General features: G+C 39.3%; 1 protein-coding gene and 1 pseudogene across 1 annotated transcript in view; one reads left to right on the top strand and one right to left on the bottom strand.

Annotated features, from left to right (window-relative positions):
- Positions 1-25,000, bottom strand: part of POLA1 (DNA polymerase alpha 1, catalytic subunit) — a 291,484-nt gene that overhangs the window by 68,983 nt on the left and 197,501 nt on the right. The gene's annotated exons all lie outside the window — the stretch shown is intronic.
- Positions 22,809-23,402, top strand: LOC138930070 (putative ribosomal protein uL13-like; annotated as a pseudogene).

The following is a 25,000-nucleotide window of genomic DNA, read 5'->3' as shown; positions in this document are numbered from 1 at the left end:
GCTCATTCTGACTGTACAAGATTGGATGGAAAATACTTCAAGAAAATAAGGTGATATTTTAACATTTCTCTCTCCAGCTTTCACTTATTGGTTTAAAATGTTCGATTTCTTGCTCTTTCCTTGAAAATTGCACTCAACACGGTGCCTAGGCTTCTTTCAATCTTCCTTTATAGTTAGAACATCATGTACCAAAGTGGTGGATTGTGATTTAGTAAGGACAATGCTGAGCTGAAAGAGCTACTGTGTGTACAATGCTTTGCATTCAAGTTAGTTGCTTGGAGTGTTAACAGAGTAGTAAGTGGGGGCCCCATACATACGCAGGGGTAGGGAAGGAATTCCCCTATGATATACCTGGCACAGAGGAGGCACTTAGCAAATACTGTGAAAGAAATGAAGGAAAAAGGAAAATGCTTCAGTACCACTATTTTTGATGCATTCTGTTTGAATCCCATAATCAGACGACATTAGAAACAATGTGAACTTCATTCTGTCTCCAAGCCAAAGTATTATGTTCAGATGAAAACATAGGCCCTAGATTAGTGGTCCTTCACCTGGCTGTACACAGAAGTACCTGGGGAGTTTTTTAAAAACACTGATGCTCAGATCTCGGCCCTGGAACAACTAACTCAGAACACAGTGGGGAATCCAGGGGATGGGCACTGGTAAGGGCTTCCAGGTAGTTCCAGTGGGTAGTCTGAGAAAAGAACTGCTGTGCTGCATACTACCTGTACCAGAGATACTTTTTTTTTCGGGTCCACCTGGCCCCACCCCGGGCGGCCTTCTACTTCCCTCCACGTCTCACCCAACGGCAGACCAGCACCCCGCCACCAGGCCAGGTTTGAAATCCCAGAGATACTTTTAGAGCCATGGACCCTGATCCCTCCAAGCTGGCTCAAGATCAAGGAATTTATACCAGTCAAAAAAGCCTAAGAAGTTTTCCTGAGAACCACTGTGAGGAAGATGCTTGCTTTTTAAAGCAAGTTACTGTAATCTTAGTACAGGATGTATTTTCATTTACATAAATGCAGGGCAGGGTTAAACCTAACTCGCATTTTGGTTTTTTGTTAAACTGTAATCTACACAAGTGCACAAATAATGAGTGTATGGCTTGATGCACAAAGTTAACATATCTCTGTGATCAGCACCCAGAAGAAACAGAACTTTACCAGCCTCCTAGAAGCCCACCCTTGTTCTCCTCCCATTATTCCCCATCTTCTCCCTAAAGATAATAATAGATTTGCCTTACACACACATACAAATACACACACCTTTATGTGAATATAATCTTATAGTCTGCATTCTTTCCTCTTTGGTTTCTTTTGGTCAATATTGTATTTGTGAGATGATTCATCCATGTTGTTGGAGGTAGTGGAAATTTGTTTATTCTCATTGCCATAAAGTATTTCACTGAATGAATATACCATAATCTATTTAGCCATTCTACAGATGAAAGGCATTTAAGTAGTTTCCAGCTTTTTGGCTACTGAATGGTGCTGCTACCTACATACTTGTACACACCTCTGCAGTATTAGCTTGGTGCAAAAGTAATTGTGCCCCTCAAATGCCAGCCTGGCCACAGACCTGGCCCACTCCTTCCCATCTTCTGTTTGAGGCCAGGCCACGTGTTCCCTTCCTCCTCTGTGCCCTGGCCCAAGCAATTCTGCCTTCCCTTTCAGGCCCATCCTTCCAGCTTTGCCTAAAGATCCGCTCGATCCACTAGGTTTTTACATACCTTAGCAGACCTCAAAGTCACTGCAGTTTCGGAGACGCCTTTGCGCCTCCATGCTTCAGTTTGTCCACAAACCCAGTCACCTCTCCTCTGGAGCCCCATGTTTCACCACACCCTCCAGCACAGAGAACACACTCCAGCAGTCCTCACCAGTGTGATCACCCTCACGCCTCCAAGGATGTAAGCTCCTAAGGGCACGGATCGTGTATAACCCCTCTCCACTGGGCACCCAGGCCAGAGCCAGGCTTGTGGTTGGCCCTCAAGGAAGGTTTGTAGAAGGAAGGGATTCATGGAACCTGTCTCCCACCTCTCACTGAGCCTCAACATATGGGCTAATGACACTAGTCTCAGAAATGATTTCTAATGTTTCCTGTGTATATCTACTCCAGGGCAGACTGGCTCTGGGGTCAGACTGTATTTGGTCTCAAATTCAGTTCTGCCACTTAAAGGACTGGGTGACCTTGGACACAATGCTTAATTAATCTATTCATACCTCAAATTCTTCATCTGTAAAATGAGAAAAGTAAACCTCTCAGGAATGCTGTAAAGATAATGAGCTAGTATATATGTGGCAATCTCCCAATTTATTCCCACCCCCCAAACCCTGGTTAACTATACATTTATTTTCTATATCATGACTCTACTTCTATTACTTCTGTTTTATTAATACGTTCATTTGTACCCTTAAAAAAACAATTTCACATATAAGTGATATATGATATTCATCTTTCTGTGTCTGACTTATTTCATTCAATATGCAAATCTCTAGGTCCATCCATGTTGCTGTAAATGGCATTATTTCATTCTTTTTTAAGGCTGAGTAATATTCCATCTCTCTCTCTCTCTCACACACACACATACATAACTATATATAAAACAGATACATAATAAGAACCTGCTGTAGAGCACAGGGAACTCTACTCAATACTCTGTAATGACCTATCTGGGAAAAGAATCTTAGAAAAAACAAAGTGGATATATGTATAACTGATTTACTTTCTGTGCACCTGAAAGTAACATTGAAATCAACTATAATCCAATAAAAATTTAAAAAGTGTAACACACTAGCATATGGAAAGCACCAGCACTATGAATGGCACACTCTGTATGTCACTGATAAATGACGTATTCTGTACTTTCCCAACTAGAGCGCAGCTTCTGGAGGGTTTGAATTTCTACACAGTTGCAAAACCCAATGCCATGCCCTCAATAGGTGCTCTACAAAGTTTATAAGGAATATGTTTAAACTCGAACTATGAACACCCCCTTTTAATGAATGCATTCAACTGCTATTTCTACTGTTTTAGTCAAGATATGCCTTTAAAATTTCAGTATCCTTCAATTTCGACATACCTTTATGTCATATAAATTATTAGTCTTGATTACTATCAAGATTAATCTTGAAAAGACTGAGATATGCTGTTTTATTTTTTCTGTCACCCAAATTGGTTTTCTGCCCATTTTATTTGCATTATTTATGCTTTTTCTATAAATACAGAACAAGAGGGGGTGAAAAAATACTGGTTTGCCAACTCCAATGTACTTCTTTGCAAAGGAAATTATTTCCATAGGCTACAGAAATAACTTATTTGGATTACTTCAATTAGTTCTAATACAAAACATTGCCACCACTTCATTAATCAGCTGCTTGTGAGGGTTACTTTTCCAAGAAGTCTTTTTAGTAATTTGATTAGAAAGAATGGTAGTGCACATTATCATCTGATTCAGTATGTCCATCAAGTAGACAATTTACAGTGAGTTCTTGATAACGATGGGCTTATTTTAAAAAAGCCACACAGACAGCAATTTCTTCATTTTATAATCCTAGTCCTATTTTTTTGGTGAAGATGAAGTTATTTTTCAAAGTCTTTGGCAGCACACGGTGCTGAATAAGCATCAGGAACTATTTCAATGCTTTAAGAGGCATTTCACTCTTTGCCTCTCCCCAGACAACCCCCCCTCCATGAATGATGCAGTAATTAAAACCTAATTATTATCTTCATTTTAAACAAAACCTAAAGTGAATACCAATTAATAACAACATACTAATGAGCATCTGCTGTGATGAAATTGAATATGAATGTGCTGCAAATTTCGGGTAATTTATTTTTTTTTAGGGGAGTGCCACTGGTCGCGTTCTGCTGTTAGAAGATTATATAGAATGTACACCATTTTCTATCAAGTCATTCTGCACATGGCAATTTCCATCTTAGGAAACAGGGCTGGCTTTAATGCTACAGATGTTGAAATATCGAAATACTGGTCATGTTGTCTTCACTGGGACTGAGAACAATTTTAGGATTCTACCTTGAATTTATTGCCCTCTCTTCAGAAGTTTTCCTTTTTTAAATGCCATATTTCAAGGTTAACCTCATGCCAAAAAAGCCCCACAAAAAAACCCCAAAAGATTTCAGTTAGCCCCCATGCTACATATAAATCATGTATTAACATCACAATGATAAATATAAATTTCTAACCAGAAGAAATAATAATATAAAAATAAGGTTGGTAAGCCACTTTGGATTTCACTGGAGCTATAAAATGGCCTAGAAACATTTATGTAAGTGAGAGAAACCCTTGATATCTGGAAGTATTGAGGTAGTTAACTTTGTTCAGATTCATTCATGTTACTAACAGCACCACACCAAGAAGCAAAATGTGGAGACAGAATGAGGTTCTGCAGATTACAGTTTCAACCTCCATATCTATAGTAAGAATGAGTAGGGCAAGATCAATGGTTTTCAAGTATGTTCAATTCACGTGCCTTGGAGGCTTCTCAAATGTTTGATTCTGATTTCACTGATTATATATTCACTGTAAAAAATTCATGTATTCACATGTATTACCTCTCAAATTTTAAGATGTGTAAGATCCCAACATATCAGTTGGTGTTCTCACTGAAAAATAAGTTATAAGCTATAAAAAATCTCATCTTTTTTATAGTTGGGAATTCTGCATGAAATCTTATTTGGATAAAAGGGTTTCCTAAATTAGTGAGTTTTCTAAGGTTTCTTTCTAGATTTAAACTGAACTGAAAACTACTTTGACTTTCTTTCCCTGGCACATTCACCCAAATATATCTAATCTGGCTAAAATAAAAATTCTCTACCACTTCCCAACTCATGCACAAAAATCTGGCAAAATTGAAATCTAGAATGTTTGGTCAGCTTTCTAATATTCTTATTAACTGGCACCAAAGGGTCTATGATGAGCAATATCAACAGCTACTAAAATAAAATAAATATACATGGCTACTGTAAATAAAGTGATGCAGCATTTAGGACAAAAACTTAACTGTGTAATTTGACCTGGCTGTTAAGGTGTACTCTGGCTTAGGTGACATCTCAGAACAAGTTTTGCCTCAGATGGACAAAACAGGAGAAGGCTGTCATAGCTGATCCAAGCCAAGCCAAAGTCAGCCTCCCTTCACACCACTAGCCACCAAGCACATAAGAAAGACTGCTGTCCATTCATTCAACAAATTGAGCATCTAAAATAGGCCAGGCACTATTCCAGCTGCTAAGGCTACCTCAGAGAAAGAGAAATAGGATAAGATTGCAGGAGCTTATAGCCTGGTGTGGGTGTGACTTTTCCAACACTACACTGCAGTCAAATGTGGAAATTTCCATTTATCTACCTGCTTCTCACAGTAGCCGCTCTCTGTAACTTTTTAATGGCATGTTTATCTTGCATTTCCTAACAGAATTATTTGAGTGTTTTAATTCTTACACTACAGAGAGATCTCAGATGATTATACTCATTTTAAAATTTGTGTCCCTTGCATTTATATAATAATGTTAGGCTTTTCAAAGCATTCAGTCCTCACAAAAGCTCTGTCAGGTAGGTGGGAAGTTAGAATTATTGTCCCTATTTGACAGAGCTCATCAAAGATGAAGTCACCTGTTCATGATCCTAGATCTGGTCAGTGAATGGAGCACTAATGGCCAGTTTGCAAACCTCTTAGAAAAACCAGTGGAGTCAAAACTAGAATGACAGTTAGTGACTAGAATCAATATTTTTTATTGCCAAATGGCATCTTAAATCTTTGCCTGAAATGTTGGTATAGGATTATCTGAGGTACAATTTTAAAGTCCATATGTGCATGCTATTTAAAGTGAACAGAGATTTCCCAAATGTTATCAATGTGTTAAATCACTGTGCTAAAGGAGAGGGTTGAAGAAGTTTAGCATGATGTGTTAATATGCATTTGACACTTTCCAGTTTTCAGCTCCATCTCCCCAGCATTATGCTTTCTCCCATTTGATCTTCAATAAATGAACTAGCCATTCTGATTATCTTCATTTTACAGATAAGGAAGCTGAGACTCAAATAGGTTATGGGACTTGCCCTAGGTCATGCAACTAGTAAGGGGCAGAGCCAAGACTTGATCCCAGGTTTTCAATGTCCAAGCCCCTTGATCTTTGTAATATGCCACTTTTCATTCATACACTTTCAACAATGTCATTCTGTGTGTTAATCAGCTCTTTTGTGGCTAGTTTTCAACCTGAAATACTCAGTGCACCAGAGAAGCAGTGTATTATAAGCACCTGATACCTCACTCACACTATTAGGCTACAGTGATACCATGTTTAGGGCATAGCCCACCATGAGTAGAAGTGGCAGGAGCACAGGGCCAAAGCAAAGGGCATTGGCTTGGGGGCTGGAGGTGCAGACTGCAAGCAGAAACTGACCAAGCCAAATCAAAAGTTTTCCAATGTGTATCATGGTTGAACTGGGGACCTAAAGTCTAACTGTGTCAATTTAATTTTCTAATTTTTGCTCACCTTCATTCTAAGATGCACCTTTCAGAAAATGCACCTTTGAGCAGAAAGATATAAAAATCTAAGTTCTTAAAAGTTTATGTTCCACACAGATCTCTGTGCACACACTTCAGAAAAAATTTTTATGGGTTTAGAAATTCCTTTTAGAACATAAAGAAGCTTTCCTTTTCTGTTTTACAAATTGAAAAACTGAGGCTTGGAGAAATGAAGTAACCTCTCCTCTCATTTGTAAACAGATGGGGGGGATGCACCCCATCAAAGCACTGTTACCAGGATTACATGACATAATATGTGTGAAACATTTAGGACACTACCTGACATACAGTGAGTGCTAACTAACTGGTAGTGAGTCTTTTAACTTTTTCTTAGCTATGAACACTTGTCTTTGGGAAGTTTCCTGAAGTAAACCAAGTAGGCACCTGCAAGAACTTGACATTTTTTTCCCCTTTTTAATTTTGTGAACTTCATTCAAGAGCCAAGGCCAAACAATATACTCTTATGATTCTAAGTAAAAGTCACTGATTAAGTAAGCAAATTTTTTAAAAAGGAAGGGTGGTAGGATTTCAGTACCAATCACTGTAAAAAAAATGAAGACCTGATTTCTATCTCTCCTATAGGCTGAAATAGGATAAAGTATTTCCTTGCTTTTAATCTCTTTGCAACTAATGTATAGCAGTTCTGTTTATTTTAAAATTTTTTTGATGTGCATCATTTTTTTTTTTTCGGACTGATGTGCATCATTTTAAAAGTCTTTATTGAATTTGTTACAACACTGCTTCTGTTTGACGCTTTGGTGTTTTGGCCGTGAGGCATGTGGGATCTCAGTGCCCCACCAGAGATCAAACCCCTGCCTCCTGTATGGGAAAGTGAACTCTTAACCACTAGACTGCCAGGGAAATCCCGATAGTTCTGTTTAAAGTACTGTAATCTCCTTGAGGATAGACATCCTATCATAAATACCTCAGGACCCCCAAGATCCTGGAATAGGGAGGATGACGCCAAAAACATAAGTTCTTTAGAAGAAAAGTTCTAAGCAAAGCAGTAAGTGGTTAAATGTGAAAATATGAGATAAGGCAAGTATGGTGTGGTTGTTAACAGCACAGACTCTGGAACCAGTATGGGTTCAAATTCCGCCTCTAACATTTAGCAGATATGTGATCTTAGACAAGGCATTGAAAACTACACTCACCACCTCCTCATATGTAAAATCAGTGCCTCCAACAGTAGCATATGTTTGCTTTACATCTTTTTGGGGGGTTGAATTTAGCTACAAAAAACCCTTAATATATCTTGAGTCTTGTCTTTCTTCTACTGTCTCTGTATATAAGCCTATAATGAGGTTAATACACCTTATAAGCTATTAGAAGACAGAAATTGTAGCTACGAATGCAGTTTTAAAATGATAGTCACAGAATATCACAGGCTCACATAACAGTAAACTTAAAAAATGATGCTGAGGAATATTCAAGAAAGGGTGGAGTGCTTTTTGTTTTGTTTGTTATTGGTGGAGGTCAGTTACTACTTTAACAGAAGTCAAAGAGGCAGATTTTGGAGAGGACTTCACTGACTACTTTCAATTTTTCTTTCTGGTGTAAGGTCTCATCTTAATGATAAACAGTAAATGCACCCAACAGTGGTTAATGGTGTGGATTCTGGAGTCTGCCAGGCTCTCCTTCAAATCCTGGCTGTGACATTTATTGGAGGTGAAGTCCTAGGATGACCAACCTCTCCAAGCCTCAGTTTCTTCATCTGTAAAAGACCCATGCGACTGTTGTGAGGATTAAATTGAATAATGCATATGAAGTATCTGGCACAAGTGGCGGCACTGGTGGTAAAGGACCTGCCAATGCAGGGGATGTAAGAGACATGGGTTTGATCCCTGGGTTTGGAAGATTCCCTGGAGGAGGGCGTGGCAACCCACTCCAATATTCTTGCCTGGAGAATCCCATGGACAAAGAAGCCTGGCGGGCTATGGTCTGTAGGGTTGCAGAGCTGGACACGAATGAAGCGACTTAGCATAGCACAAGTGTATAGTCTGGCACATGGTAAGCACTCAGTTTGCCTTAGTTATCATTGAAGTGTTATACTCAATAACACTCTTGCTTGATTCTAAGACACCTCTCATCACTTTGAATGTTTCTGAAACAAAGATTTGTCTTATGAACTGTTGTCTTTGCTGAAACTTTTCTTTTCCTCTGAAATGCTGTTACTAAATCAGTGGTATGTCTTATAATTGATGCCACCATAGAAGAGAGAAATACATTGGGTATAAACAGACTTAACATTTATGCCCTCCTTGTTCTCCTAGTTCATTAGTTAAGATTCACTTCTTGTTACTATTCAGTTCAACTAGTCAGACTACGTTTGGCCGTGATGCTGTTCTCGTCATCTTAGTCAACGAAATAAATCCATATATCTTACATCTAACACAGCCATTAGGCTTTAAGGCCATAGACTCCCCATGCTAACCAGGCATTATCAAAATACAAGATAAGAAGAAGTAATTCTTTTATTGATATGGTTTGGAATTTCTATAGGAAATTTCAGGTAGCTAATTTAGGTACTAAAACTCATCACACATCCAAAAAACACATGGTAGATGTCTTATGATTTTGTTTTTGATGTTTTGTACAAGAACCTATTCAGTAACAAGTCACTATAGTTATACTTTACAAATGTCAGTAAATTAATTTTGACAATGAAAAAAAGTAACAAAGGAAGGGTACTAATATACATGCACATGTAATTCACTAATTCCTCTTCTAAATTCTTCCAACTTGCCAGAATTATATTAGAATCACAAAAACAGAGCCAATAAAAACTAGTTTGGCTGTTCTTTGCCCTTTCTTTCTACAGTGCATTAGAAATTACAGTCTTAGACATTTGTTTAATTAGAAACGAGGCTTGCTTGTATTCAAGACCTGGTCTTTTCTACTGAAAGCTTACCTAGGCCAAAGGGCTTCCCTGGTGGCTCAGCGGGAGACCAGGGTTCCATTCCTGGGTTGGGAAGATCCCCTGGAGAAGGAAATGGCAATCCATTCCAGCACTCTTGCCTGGAAAATCCCATGGACGGAGGAGCCTAATAGGCTACAGTCCATGGGGTCGCAAAGAGTCGGACACGACTGAGCGACTTCACTTTCACTTTCATTTTACCTAGGCCACCTTCTACTTGTAACAGGAAACCAAACCATTCCATACAGAGGTGTCAAAACAAGCAAAACACAAACTGGCTAATGGACTTTCCTAGGAATAAAATGAATAGTCATCAATGTGTTCTCTGTTGACTACTATCTCCTAAAAGGAAGGAAACTAGTAATTACCTGTAACTTAAAAAAATAAAATAAAAAAAGATTTGCAATCTAGGAAATTATATCTGGTAAAATGAGAAAAACAGAAACAAAAATCCTATCCAGGCTCTACACACCTAGGTCTCACATCATGGGGTGTCCTTTGATAATATATCCCACTCATGTCCTCTCTCCCCCTTTAAAAACTGTCCTCAGGTTCCTGGGATTGGCTTCATCCCAGCTGCAACAGACTGAGATGCTATTCTACTGTTTTTCTGTCTTAACTCACATGCTTTATCATACTCTATCTGGGGTTTGCACAGAAAGTTCAAGGATTAACAATGAATCATTAGTTCCTAAACCTATGTTACACCTGGTTCTTTTGCGTCCTGAGCAGGCAGCACTGATATGAAAAAGTATCTTCTTTCTTCTGCATTCCTGCTGGTTCCACTTGTTCTGTAATCCTTGAAGACTATAACAGAAGTATCTTGATTTGAACTCCAGCAGGTCTGTTTCTCTCAAATCACTTGTCAACGCTCACCTATGTTACTTGAGTCACCGCCGATATACACACTGTGGTGCTCAATTATTCAGATGCAGTTGGTTCACTTCCTTGTTCTTCCCCTTTCTGGCTTTGGGCCAGTTCACTTCTCAGCAGTTTTTCAACCAGCAAAGTGAGAAAAAGTAACACATCTTCCTGAAATATAGTACTGGCATATAGTAGGTATTCAATAAACACTGTTCCAGTATCAAGTAAATAAAGCATGAAATCAGCCAAAGTTTTGTTTTGTTTTGTTTTTTTTTTTAAGCAATACTAAAGACTTGGATGGGAAGTGGAGATGACTGGTTAAAAATTTAAGTTCTCATTATTTGTGAATTTCATCTGCCCAGGTGACTGATTTACCAACATTTTCTCAGCAACTGAACTATTGTTATACATGAACTTAAACAGAGCAATCTCATAAATAAAACAGATAAAAGAAATACTCCAGTGGTATCTTTGAATAAGGTCAGGGCCCTCACCCATAGAATACAATTTCAAATTCTAATAAAATCCCAGGATGTATATGCAGAATGTAGGAGCTACAGTCCTAGGTTCTCCAAATAGGCCCATTAGTTTTGTTAAGAAATGAAAAGGGCAAATTCATATATCAGCTGAAGATAAAGATATGGATTTGCTAAGCCTAATATGCGTGTGTGCTAAGTCGCCTCAGTCGTTACGACTGATTGCGACCCCATGGACTGTGGCGCACCAGGCTCCTCTTCCATTGGACTCTCCAGACAATACTGGAGTGGGTTGCCATTCCCTTCTATAGGGATGTTCCCGACACAAGGACTGAACCTGGGTCTCATGCACTGCAGGCAGATTCTTTACCATCTGAGCCACCAGGGATATGGAACAGTGTAAATCATAACCATTATAAAATAAAATAAAATGAAGCATATTTATTGGAATATTGTCCCCCTTTAAAGTTGGCATTAAGTGGGCAGAAGTCTGGAGGCAGCTGGAGCATTCAGTCATGCACAGGCCTGTAGGAGGTCCTGCCCACCAATATGACTACACCATAATCTATTTCACCTCACTCAGAAACACTGTTTAAGAGTTGTGAATGTAAAATAACCTTAACCAGTAATTTCAAACCAGGAGAACAAAAGGAACATGATTGAAACTAATTTACATTTTCAATTATTACTACAAAAATTTCGAATCTATGCTCTTCTTTTTGTGGTCTGTTTGTTTTTAAATGATCACCTTTACCTGACAGGAAGGGCATGTGTGAAAGGGGTTCTGGAAGGCTGGCAATGGGGAGATAAAGAGAGAACAAATCAGCTCTCCATGAAGCTATGTATCCCTCAATAAACAAGACAGAAGAATGGTAACTATGAGCAAATACATGCCTATACTGCTTAAAAGAAAATAGAGCTTCCTGAGGTCTATCATAGTTTTTAATAATTATGTTAAAAATATTTATTTATTTGTCTGCATCAGGTCTTAGCTGTGGTACATGGGGTCCAGAGCTTGCGGGGCTCAGTAGTTATAGCGCGAGGGCCTACTTGCTCTGAGGCATGTGGTATCTTAGTTCCCTGAGCAGGGATAGAACTGCATTGCTTGCATTGCAAGGTGTATTCTTAACCACTGGACTACCAGGGAAGTCCCCTACTATTGTTTTTAAAAACAAAAAACATGCTGCTCTAAAATCCAGAGTTTCCTATTCAAAACTCTGTCATGTTTTCAAGGCTTTACTTTTTTATTTAAATAGTTAGAACTTGCATATGGCCTGACACTCCCAAATCTATCCCATCCCAAAAGCTGGGCTTAGGAAAGACCTTCCTTTGTTTTTACTTTAGCAAAATGAGAATATTAATGTCTTGTTCCTCAAAAGAGATTTTTGTCACAGCTGATATTTTCTCCTTGTGCAGATTCCTTGACAAAAAGCATAGCAGGGGCTCTCGATCACATATCTATTATATTTATGTGAACTGTGTTTACAAGGTGGCAGGAGTTGGGACTTATTGTCATGTAACCTCAGTGCCAGATATTTAATTTATCTAACTTGTGTAAAAGGAGCTCCCTTAGTTCTATGTCTCCACATATATCCCTGTATTTGAAAAGATTTACTCTTGAAGTGGTAAATAAATTCGCCTGCCAATGCAGGAGACACAGGTTCGATCCCTGGGTTTCCCTAGTGGCTCAGTGGTATAGAATCTGCCTGCCAACAGGAGACGCTGATTTGATCCTGGCTAGGGAAGATTCCCTAGAAAAGGAAATAGCAACTCACTCCAGTATTCTTGCCTGAAAAATCCCATGGACAGAGGAGACTGGTGGGCTACAGTTCATGGGGTTGCAGAGTCGGAAAAGACTTATCAACTAAACAACATCCTTGAAGTAGAGTTATATGTTATCACCAGGCCACGGAAATTTTTCTTTCATTTTTACTTTAAAAAATTTCACAATGAGATTAATTTAGGAGAGTATATATAGCATAGTTCTATTATTTTTAACACATGTAACATCCATGACAACTAGGATACACAACAGTTCCAAAACTGCCTTTTGCTGCCCATTTATATTCAGACCATTCTCTAATCCATGACAACTACTGGTTCTCCATCATTACAGTTCTGAAATTTCAACAATGCCATTTAAATGGAATTAAACACTATGTGGTCTTTTGAGTCTAGGTTTTTTTCACACAGCATAATAGCTTTGAGACCCATCTAAGTTGCTATATGTTATCAGTAGTCTGTTCCTTTTTATTGCTAAGTAATACTCCATGGTATGAAAGCATGACAGTTTATTCATTCATCCACTGAAGTGTGTTGGAGTTGTTTCCAGTTTGGGGCTATTATGAATTCAGTTCCTTAGAAACATTTCTGCACAGATTTTTACATGGTTATAATTTTTCATTTCTCTAGGGTAAATACCCAAGAGGATTCCCAGGTCATACAGAAAGTATATATTGATCTTTATGAGAAACAAACTGTTTTCCAGACTGGCAGCACCATTTTACATTTCCATCAGCAAAGTAAGCATGAAGTTTCCTGTTGTTCCACGTCTTCACAAGCACTTGGTACTGTCAGTATTTTGTATTTTAACCATTCCAGTAAGTATGGAGTGCTATCTTGCCAAGGTTTCAATTTGTATTTCCCTGATGCTAATAATGAAACAACTTTTCATTCTTATTTGTCATCCTTATGTTCTCTGTGGTAAAGAATCTTTTTAAGTCTTTTGTTTATTTTTAAATTGGAGTGGTTTTCTTTTAACTGAGTTTTGAGAGTTCTTTATATATATACTAGACACAGGTCCCTTGTTGGATATGTGATTTGTAAACATTTCCTCCAAGTTTATGACTTGTCATTTCTATCCCTTAATAGTGTCTTTTCAAGTAAGTTTTTATTTTGATGACGTTCAAGTGATTTTTCCGTTTTTAAATTGATCATTTTTATCTCATGTTTAAGAATTCTTCACCTAATTTGAGGTCATGAAGATTTTCTCTTATGTACTACTTCTTAAAGTTTATAGTTTTGTACTTAGAGCCGTGATATATTTTGTTAATATTTGTATAAGGTAAGATTTTAGCTCAAAGTTTATTTTTTCTGCATGTGAATGTCCAACTTCTTCCAACATTACATGTTGATGAAAGGGCTATTCATTCTTCATTAAATTCTTTTGAATCACTGTTAAAAATTGAATGGCCAAACTTGTTTGAGTCTATCTATTCTGTGGGTCTAGGTTTCTATCCATTTGCCAATTTTACACTGTTCATATCTGTAGCTTTAAGTCTTACAATTGATTATTGATTCCTCCAACTTAACTTTTTTTCAATTATGAATTTACTTCCTTTAACAAATATAGGACTATTGAGGTAATCCATTTCATCTTGGATGAATTCTTATAGTTTTCGATTTTTGAGGAATTGGTCCACTACTCTTAAATTGTCAAATATGTTTAGTAGTCTCCTATCCTTTTAAAATCTACGGAGGCCTAGTATTCTGGATATGGCTAATTTGTATCTTTACTTTTTAAAAATCTCTGTCAGCCTTGCTAGATGCTTATCAATTTTATTGATATTTTCAAATATTCATGTTTTTGTTTCACTGATTTGTTCTATTCTTTCAATTTAACTAATATATCTTCACTATCTCTTTTCTTCTGTTTGTTTTGGGCTTATTTTGCTCTGCTTTTCAAAACATTTTCTGAAAGTGGAAACTCACATTGATTTGACACCTTTCTTTTTCTCTAATACAAACATTTAATGCTGTCAATTTCCCTCTAAGCACTGCTTTAGGTGCATCATCCTACTGTACAGTTTTTTACTTTTCCCCTTTGAACCTCACCTGACTCTGACAGCATGATTATTTCATAGTTAACTGCCAAATGAACAGACTTATATTACCAAGTGGGTCAATAAACAATCCGTTGACACTTTCTACTTGAGTATTTTACAGATTTTGTGTGTCTATGATGAGTAAATATTGGTAATTGGTCTACTCTGCATTACAGTAGGCACCATAGTATATATTGTCTCAATCATTGTTTGATATGTTGCATTTTCATTTTCACTCGGTTCAAAATATTTTCTAATTTTCCTTGGGACCTTTTTTTGACCGTTGGGTTATTTAGAAGTGTGTTGTTTGATTTCCAAGAACTTAGAGAGTTTCTGGTTACTTTTCTCTTAATGACTTCTAGTTTAATTCCATTATGGCCTCAGAATATACTTCATATGATTTCAATTATTTTAAATTCATTAAGGTTGTTTTTATGATGCAGAATATAGTCTATCATATAGTCTATCTTATTGAATGTTCCATGTACACTTGAAAAGAATCTTGATCATGCTATCGACAGGTGGAGTGTTCTGTACATATCAATTAAATCCCATTGGTTGTCAGTTCTATATCCTTGCTGATTTTTTGTCCAGTATTTCTATCAATTACTGAAAGAGGAGTGTCACAAGTTGCCAACTATAATTATGGATTGTCTATTTCTCCTTTCAGTTCTGCCACTTTTTGCTTCAGGTGCCACCATTTTGAAGCACTGTTGTTAGGTACATACAGATTTTGGGTGGTTTTCTCTTCTCAGTGAATGAGCTCTTTATCATGAGTAATATTCTTTGCTCTGAAGTCTAATTTTCTGCTTTTAACATAGCCACTCTTTCTTTTCATTAGTGTTTGCATGGTATATCTTTTGCCATTTTCTCCTTTAATCTACCTATACCATTATATTTGAAATTAGTTTCTTGAAGACATTTTATAATACTTGCATCATTAAAAAATACATTCTGATAATTTCTATCTTTTAATTGGTGTAAACACATTTAGAACATTTAAAGAAGTTACTGATATGTTTGGATTTGGGTGTACCATTTTGTTATTTGCTCTGCTTCTCCTTTCTCTTTTCTATTTCCTGCCCTCTTTGGGATTATTCAAACATCTTTTTATTATTTAATTAATTGTGGTTTTGACAACATCTCTTTGTAAAGTTCATCATTAAGGATGACAATATATATACTTTAGAATTAAAAATTTACCATGTAAATGGAATGTAAAAACCCACATAGATCCCTTTTCCCTCCTTCCTTTGATGTTGTAGTTGTCTCATAAATTAGACCTACACACTGAAAACTGGTAGAGAATGCTATAATTTTTGCTTTCGCCTATCAAAAATATTTCAAGTAACTCAAGCAAAGTAGTTATTATATTTACCATTTCCTTTTCCTTCCTTCTTTTTTTTAAATTAATTATTTAGTTTTGGCTGTGCTGGGTCTTTGTTACTATGGGGGCTACTATTCAGTTGCAGTGCTTGGGCTTCTCACTGCGGTTGCTGCTCTTGTTGCAGAGCACAGGCTCTACGGCGTGTGGGCTTCAGTAGCTGCAGCACATGGGCTCAGTAGCTGTGGCTCCCAGGCTCGAGAGCACAAGCTAGATGCTTATGGCACACAGTTTTAGTTGCCCCATGGCATGTGAGATCTTCCCAGAACAGGGACTGAACCTGTGTCTCCTGCACTGGCAGCCGGATTCTTTACTGCTGGGCCACCAGGGAAGCCCTCTTCCTTCATTCTTGATGTTCTAGGTATCTTTCCAGGATCATGTCCCTTCTGTCTGAGTAACTTAGTTCAACAATTCTTTCAGAGTAGGTCTGCTGACAATGAATTCGTTTAGCTTTCCCTCATCTGAAAATGTTTTTCTTTTACCTTCACTGCAAAAGATTTTGGGGGGGGGGGCTTGATAAAAACAGTGAGTTGATAATCTTTTAGCACTTTAAAAACACTGTACTACTTCCTCTGGCCTCCACATTGTTTCTGATAAGAAATATGTCATCATTTGAATCATTTTCCCTTATGCATGCTTTGCGACCCTGTAGACTGTAGCTCACCAGGCTCCTCCATCCATGGGATTTTTCAGACAAGAATACTAGAGCGGGTTAATATTTCCTCCTCCAGAGGATATTCCCAACCCAGGGATCGAATCCATGTACTCTTACAAAACATCATTTTTCTCTGATGGTTTTTAAAACTTTTGCCCCCCCCAGTCCCCCCCTACACTTAGATGATGATGTGTTCCAGACACACACACACACACACACACACTCTCTTAGATGATGATGTGTTCCAGACACACACACACACACACACACACACACTCTCTTAGATGATGATGTGTTCCAGAGTGAATTTCTTAGGGTTTATCCTGATTGGGATTCACTGAGCTTTCCGAATCTGTCAGTTTGTCTTTTGTCAAACTTGGGAAAGGTTCACATTATTTCTTCAAATTTTTTTTTCAGCCTGGTGCTTCTCCTCCTTTTTTGGATTCCAATGATGTGAATGTTAGACTGTGTATTATTGTCCCACAGGTCCTGGAGGCTCTGTTCTGCCTAACCCCTTTGTCTTTTTCTACCTCTCCTTTAGACTGGATAATTTGTACTGATCTACTTTCAAGTTCACTGGCAGTTTCCTGTGTCATCTCCATTCTGCTATTGAGCCTACTCAATGAGGTTTTAAACTTTGGTTATATTTTTTGGTTCTAATATATTCATGTGGCTCTCTTTTTTACATCTATTTCTTCTGTCATATAACTGTAACAGCATCATTTAAATCTTGACTTTTGATTTCTGACCCTTGCCCCGCCCTGCCCCATGCAAGCTGTGCTTTTTCTTCTTCTACCAGGTAGTTCTGAACTGAATTTTGGACATTTTGAGTAGCATGAATCTATGGGTGTTACTTAAATTCTATGGATAACTGTTGATGTATTTGTTTTAGCAGGCAACTGACTTCATTAGGTCTGGGTTATGGATTCCAACCCACTTTCTCTGGACTGTGGGCCTGATCTCAGTTCACCTTTCAAAACTGTGGCAGTACTTGTTATATTTGTCCCATGTGTACACCACCCAGAAGTCAATCTGGGTTGTGGTCTTTTACTTCAGTTCTCAAAGTTTTTGATGTGCTAATTAGGCTCAGATCCTTTCCTTCCAGATTGGGGTATGAGACCCAAAGTTCACCGACAAGTTTATGAGGTCACCTTCCCTGAAGCTGTCTTTGTCTGTGATCTCCCTGGTACCTTTTAGTTCCCAGCAGCTACCCAGAAAGCTGGGTCTTTACTTCTTTCCTTTCTTTCTTAAGAAGGGGGGAGGTGAGTTGAGTGTTTTGGCTCTTGGTGACTACCACTGCAGCTTTTGTTGCCAACATAAGATCACTTGGGGGCTGGAGCATGAGAATGAAAAAAAGAGAGAGAGGAAACAAAAACACCTTCGGGGTTCCCATATCTTTTCTAGTAAGGGGATTCCCTTACTTCTCTAATATATGTTTGTAACTTTAAGATCTAGATTGAAAATTTTTATCTTCTAAGGAGCCTTAGTTTACCATATCTCTTTAGCACTAATGTATTAATTCTATAATATACTGTTACTTTTTAAGAACTTTTGTTTTACTTCAAATCTCTCTGGTTGGTTCCTTATATTGAAGCTGTTTAAGGGCAGAAACCATGGCTTCAAAACCTATTTTACTTGCCACAACCCAGACAAGCAGCATGGAGAGAGACAATATTCAGTAACTGTTTGGTTGACAAATGTTCCAATTGGTCTTTATAAAAATAAGAATAATTTTGCACAAATTGAAAATCAGGAAAGAATAATAAAGTAGGGGGAATGTAAGGTGCTAGTTAATCATCAGGGAACAGTTGGTTCCACTACAATGTTTACTTTGAAAATGAGAATTAATTCCAATGCCATTGATATATCAGGAAATAATGTGAATTTTATATCTGTTTCTACAGGATTTTGTCTGTAAGAAACACTAGGTAAATGCAGAAAACTGTATCCAGATGAATCAAGCCACAGAGGAATATACGTAACACACATGTACATACACCCCTCAAACACTGACCAGCTACCCCTGTTCACTGAGTGTGTAATAAGCTACACTAACTCAAATCTGGTGTTTGTATAATTTTCCTTCCTATTTCAGATAACCTTCCTTCCACCACTTCACCATGACTCGTGAGCTGCAACCTTTCTGATGTTCACTTTCACAAGCAAACTTCAAGTCTTTTGCAAGGTAAAATGCTGCATTTACTGTAGTATTTATGTATTTCTTAGCTATTAAAGATATGTAACATCACACCTCTGTTTTCATTAGGTTCCTATATCCCCACGTCCAAGGAGCAGTGGTTGTGCAGGAGGGCCGAGAGGAGCTACTCCATGTTCAAGGTCAGGAGGGGTGGCCGTGAGGAGATACCCCTTGTCCAAGGTAAGCAGCAGTGGCTGCACTTTGCTGTAGCAGCCGTGAAGAGATAACCCACGCCCAAGGTAAGAGAAACCCAAGTAAGACGGTAGGTGTTGCGAGAGGGTATCAGAGGGCAGACACACAAACCATAATCACAGAAAACTACTCAATCTAATCACACAGACAACAGCTTTGTCTAACTCAATGAAACTAAGCCATGCCGTGTGGGGCCACCCAAGACGGGAGGGTCACGGTGGAGAGGTCTGACAGAATGTGGTCCACTGGAGAAGGGAATGGCAAACCACTTCAGTATTCTTGCCTTGAGAACCCCATGAACAGTATGAAAAGGCAAAATGATAGGATACTGAAACAGGTACTCCCCAGGTCAGTAGGTGTCCAATATGCTACTGGAGATCAGTGGAGAAATAAGTCCAGAAAGAATAAAGGGATGGAGCCAAAGCAAAAACAATACCCAGTTGTGGATGTGACTGGTGATAGAAGCAAGGTCTGATGCTGTAAAGAGCAATATTCCATAGGAACCTGGAATGTTAGGTCCATGAATCAAGGCAAATTAGAAGTGGTCAAACAGGAGATGGCAAGAGTGAACGTCAACATTGTAGGAATTAGCGAACTAAAATGGACTGGAATGGGTGAATTTAACTCAGATGACCATTATATCTACTACTGTGGGCGGGAATCCCTTAGAAGAAATGGAGTAGCCATCACTGTCAACAAAAATGTCCAAAATGCAGTACTTGGATGCAATCTCAAAAACAACAGAATGATCTCTGTTCGTTTCCAAGGCAAACAATTCACTATCACAGTAATCCAAGCCTATGCCCTGACCAGTAACGCTGAAGAAGTTGAAGTTGAACTGTTCTATGAAGACCTACAAGACCTTTTAGAACTAACACCCAAAAAAGATGTCCTTTTCATTATAGGGGACTGGAATGCAAAAGTAGGAAGTCAAGAAACACATGGAGTAACAGGCAAATTTGGCCTTGGAATATGGAATGAAGCAGGGCAAAGGCTGAGAGTTTTGCCAAGAGAACGCACTGGTCATAGAAAACACCCTCTTCCAACAACACAAGAGAAGACTCTACACATGGACATCACCAGATGGTCAACACTGAAATCAGATTGATTATATTCTTTGCAGCCAAAGATGGAGAAGCTCTATACGGTCAGCAAAAAAAGACCAGGGCTGACTGTGGCTCAGATCATGAACTCCTTATTGCCAAATTCAGACTCAAATTGAAGAAAGTAGGGAAAACCACTAGACCATTCAGGTATGACCTAAATCAAATCCCTTATAATTATACAGTGGAAGTGAGAAATAGATTTAAGGGACTAGATCTGATAGACAGAGTACCTGATAAGCTATGGACAGAGGTTCGTGACACTGCATAGGAGACAGGGATCAAGACCATCCCCAGGGAAAAGAAATGCAAAAAAGCAAAATGGCTGTCTGGAGAGGCCTTACAAATAGCTGTGAAAAGAAGAGAAGTGAAAAGCAAAGGAGAAAAGGAAAGATATAAGCATGTGAATGCAGAGTTCCAAAGAATAGCAAGGAGATATAAGAAAGCCTTCCTCAGCGATCAATGCAAAGAAATAGAGGAAAACAACAGAATGGGAAAGACTGGAGATCTCTTCAAGAAAATTAGAGATACCAAGGGAAGATTTCATGCAAAGATAGGCTCAATAAAGGACAGAAATGGTAGGGACCTAACAGAAGCAGAAGATATTAAGAAGAGGTGGCAAGAATACACAGAAGAACTGTACAAAAAAGATCTTCACGATCGATAATCACGATGGTATGATCACTCACCTAGAGCCAGACATCCTGAAATGTGAAGGCAAGTGGACCTTAGAAAGCATCTCTACGAACGAAGCTGGTGGAGGTGATGGAATTCCAGTTTAGCTATTTCAAATCCTGAAAGATGATGCTGTGAAAGTGCTGCACTCAATATGCCAGCAAATTTAGAAAACTCAGCAGTGGCCACAGGACTGGAAAAGGTCAGTTTTCATTCCAATCCCAAAGAAAGGCAATGCCAAAGAATGCTCAAACTACCACACAATTGCACTCATCTCACATGCTAGTAAAGTAATGCTCAAAATTCTCCAACCCAGGCTTCAGCAATATGTGAACCGTGAACTTCCAGATGGTAAAGCTGGTTCTAGAAAAGGCAGAGGAACCAGAGATCAAATTGCCAACATCTGCTGGATCATGGAAAAAGCAATAGAGTTCCAGAAAAACATCTATTTCTGCTTTATTGACTATGCCAAACCTTTGACTGTGTGGATCACAAGAAACTGTGGAAAATTCTGAAAGAGATGGGAATACCAGACCACCTGACCTGCCTCTTGAGAAACCTATATGCAGGTCAGGATCCAAGAGTTAGAACTGGACATGGAACAACAGACTGGTTCCAAATAGGAAAAGGAGTACGTCAAGGCTGTATATTGTCACCCTGCTTATTTAACTTATATGCAGAGTACATCATGAGAAACGCTGGGCTGGAAGAAGCACAAGCTGGAATCAAGATTGCCCGGAGAAATATCAATAACCTTAGATATACAGATGACACCACCCTTATGGCAGAAAGTGAAGAGGAACTAAAAAGCCTCTTGATGAAAGTGAAAGAGGAGAGTGAAAAAATTGGCTTAAAGCTCAACATTCAGAAAACGAAGATCATGGCATCTGGTCCCATCACTTCATGGGAAATAGATGGGGAAACAATGGAAAGGAAATAGTGTCAGACTTTATTTTGGGGGGGCTCTAAAATCACTGCAGATGGTGACTGTAGCCATGAAATTAAAAGACGCTTACTCTTTGGAAGGAAAGTTATGACCAACCTAGATAGCATATTGAAAAGCAGAGACATTACCTTGCCAACAAAGGTCCATCTAGTCAAGGCTATGGTTTTTCCAGTGGTCATGTATGGATGTGAGAGGTGGACTGTGAAGAAAGCTGAGTGCCGAAGAATTGATGCTTTTGAACTGTGGTGTTGGAGAAGACTCTTGAGAGTCCCTTGGACTGCAAGGAGATCCAACCAGTCCATTCTAAAGGAGATCAGTCCTGGGTATTCTTTGGAAGGAACGATGCTAAAGCAAAGAGTTGACTCATTGGAAAAGACTCTTATGCTGGGAGGGACTGGGGGCAGGAGGAGAAGGGGACGACAGAGGATGAGATGGCTGGATGGCATCACTGACTCGGTGGACGTGAGTCTGAGTGAACTCCGGGAGTTGGTGATGGACAGGGAGGCCTGGTGTGCTGCGATTCATGGGGTTGCAAAGAGTCGGACACAACTGAGTGAGTGACATGAACTGATATTCTTGTTTGAGTCACTGATGAAATTTTGGTGGGTTTCTAACCCATGTATCTTTTCCATAAAGCATCTGGTTGTTTTTTTACATAACTTGGTAATTTTTAGAAACACATGTATGGAGTTATAGGAGAGCTGAGTGCAATCAGAGAGGCTGGGAGGGAAGACTGGTGGAAGGACAAGTGTAAGAATAAAAACAAAGGACAGGATGTGGACCATACTACCACTATGTTTGTTCTTAATTTCTAAATTTGCCCTCTTTTTCCAGGTGGCTACCAAAGATGGTGGAAGGGCAGGTCCTGGTGCTCGATAGCCAAGGCCATCTCCTGGGCTCCCCAGAGGCCATTGTGGCCAAGCAGGTGCTTCTAGGCTGGAAGGCTGTGGTCGTGTGCTGTGAGGGCATCAGTATTTCTGGCAATTGCCACAGAAATAAGTTGAAGTACCTAGCCTTTCATCAACATTTCTGGTAATTTTTACAGAAGTAAGTTGAAGTACCTGGGTTTTCTCCCCAAGCGGATGAACACCAACCCCTCCTGTGGCACTTCCAAAACCCAGCCGCATCTTCCGCCAGACAGTGCAAGGCATGCTGCCCCACAAGACCAAGCAGGGCCAGGCTGCTCTGGAGCGCCTCAAGGTGTTTGATTTGATCCCACGACCCTATGGCAAGAAAAAGCGGATGGTGGTTCCTGCTGCCCTCAAGGTTGTGTGTCTGAAGCTTACTCAGAAGTTTGCCTACCTAGGGCGCCTGGCTCATGAGGTTATCTGGAAGTACCAGGTGGTTAACGGCCACACTGGAGGAGAGGAGAAAGCGGAAAGCCAAGATCCACTATCAGAAAAAGAAGCAGCTCACGAGGCTATGGAAGCAGGCTGAAAAGAACATTGAGAAGAAAACTGACAAATTCACAGAGGTCCTCATGGATTCCCAGTCTGAGCCCAATAAAACTGACCGTTTATTCTTCATGCTTGGCCTGGCCTGCCCTTCCTCCATTGCCACCCTAGGATGTGGGGGCCCCCAGGGGCTGCCATGCAGGTGCCACAAGCAGATTGGGTATAGCTGAGGGACATTAGTCAGTGTAGGCAGTTCTAAGGGCTGTGCAGGCATCATTGGTCTGCAGCCTACTGGTTCGTGAGATTTTTAAGACATGAACAGTTGGAACAACCAATGCAGTTGCAATATTGGCAGAAGTGAGCTGGAAGACTTAATTGGAAGTGACCCCCATGACTTAAAGGGTGTCTGTTCAAGCTTCCCACGTGGTCAGATACTATACTCTGCAGCTGTTAGGATGTGAAAGAACGCCCAAAAGTGTCTCTGGAAAAGAAATTTCAGCCAAGGGGTCACAGGCATCACTTAGTGTCTTCCCTATATTTTGTGATCCCAAACCAATAAATTATTTTTTTAAAGAAAAAAAAAAAGATTTGCCCAAGAAGATTTTCTTCGATCTATAATAATCCAAAGAGAAGAGCAGAGTCTGACACCACTAAACTGGGGTCTCGCAGCTAATCAAACCAAAGATTAGTTTACTCTAACGGTTTAACTTCAACTTACTGCTTCAGAGTAGAAATGACACAGCTTCCTAAGGATGTTTCTCTAATAGAGCATCACTAAATAAGACTGTCTAGCGAAAGGGTAAGGCGCAGAAGAAACTCAACAATGTCTTTTGCTTCTGCACCTCCAGCTATTCGTAGCCTACCAATCCTTCCAGTCCTAGCTTACATTTCACCTTTTCTATGCAATCATCTCAGCTTTGCCTTTTCTAACCACTTATGTACATGTTTAGACTAAAATTAGTATAGCAGTTGTTAATTACTTCCTGCCATCCCTTCAACACACCTGCATATAGATGAACACACACCCATCTGAGACAATGGTTTGTTCCAGCTGTGATTCTCATGACTTTCAGGGATCTCTCAGTAGGAGTAGGAGTCTGTGGTGTGTCTCTGTGTCCAGGAATTTTACTTCATCAGCTAGACTGTGAACTTAAAGTGGAACACAAGTCATTTTCCCCTCAAAAACCTATTAAAAGCAAGGACAGTGCTATGCTGTGTGTGTGTTGGGTGGGGTAGGGTGGTTCCGCAGATGGTTTGTGTCTTTTGTATGGCACAAGAGTTGGCCATTAAGTCTATGTTTAGGAAGAACCAGTGATTTGGGTAAGGAGTCTATGCAATTATTAATATTTACCTTGAAAATTACTTATTTTTCAGTGAGTAATTTAAATGTATTAGAATCCAATTCAGAATCAATGACGACAGGAAGGAATCCCTCTGCCATTCACTGTATATAATAACATTAGGTAAACAACGATCTGAATAACAAATTCTATCAGTTCTGGCTTAAAAATTGCATCTAGAATCTAACCACTTCTCATAAGCTCTCCTACTGTCCTGTTAGTCAAACCGCCAGGTCTTTTGCCTGCACCACAGGGTCAAAGTAGTTTGCTTTAAGTCAGATCATGGCATTCCTCTGCTCAGAACTCCTCGACAGTTTCCCAGAATTGAAGTCAAAGTCCTCACAATGGTCTGTATGGCCCCTCACAGGTGGTATCCCCCCACTGCCTTCCCTGTTACCACTCTCCCCACTGCTCACTCATCTCTTGCCACACCAGCTCCTTGCAATTCCTTTCAGACGTGTCTAGCAAGCTCTTCTCTCAGGCCCTTC

The sequence above is a fragment of the Ovis canadensis genome, chromosome X (assembly GCF_042477335.2).
Source record: "Ovis canadensis isolate MfBH-ARS-UI-01 breed Bighorn chromosome X, ARS-UI_OviCan_v2, whole genome shotgun sequence".
Taxonomy (NCBI): Eukaryota; Metazoa; Chordata; class Mammalia; order Artiodactyla; family Bovidae; genus Ovis; species Ovis canadensis.
Note: the sequence above shows the minus strand (reverse complement) of the source record. Positions and strands in the feature narration are given on the sequence as shown.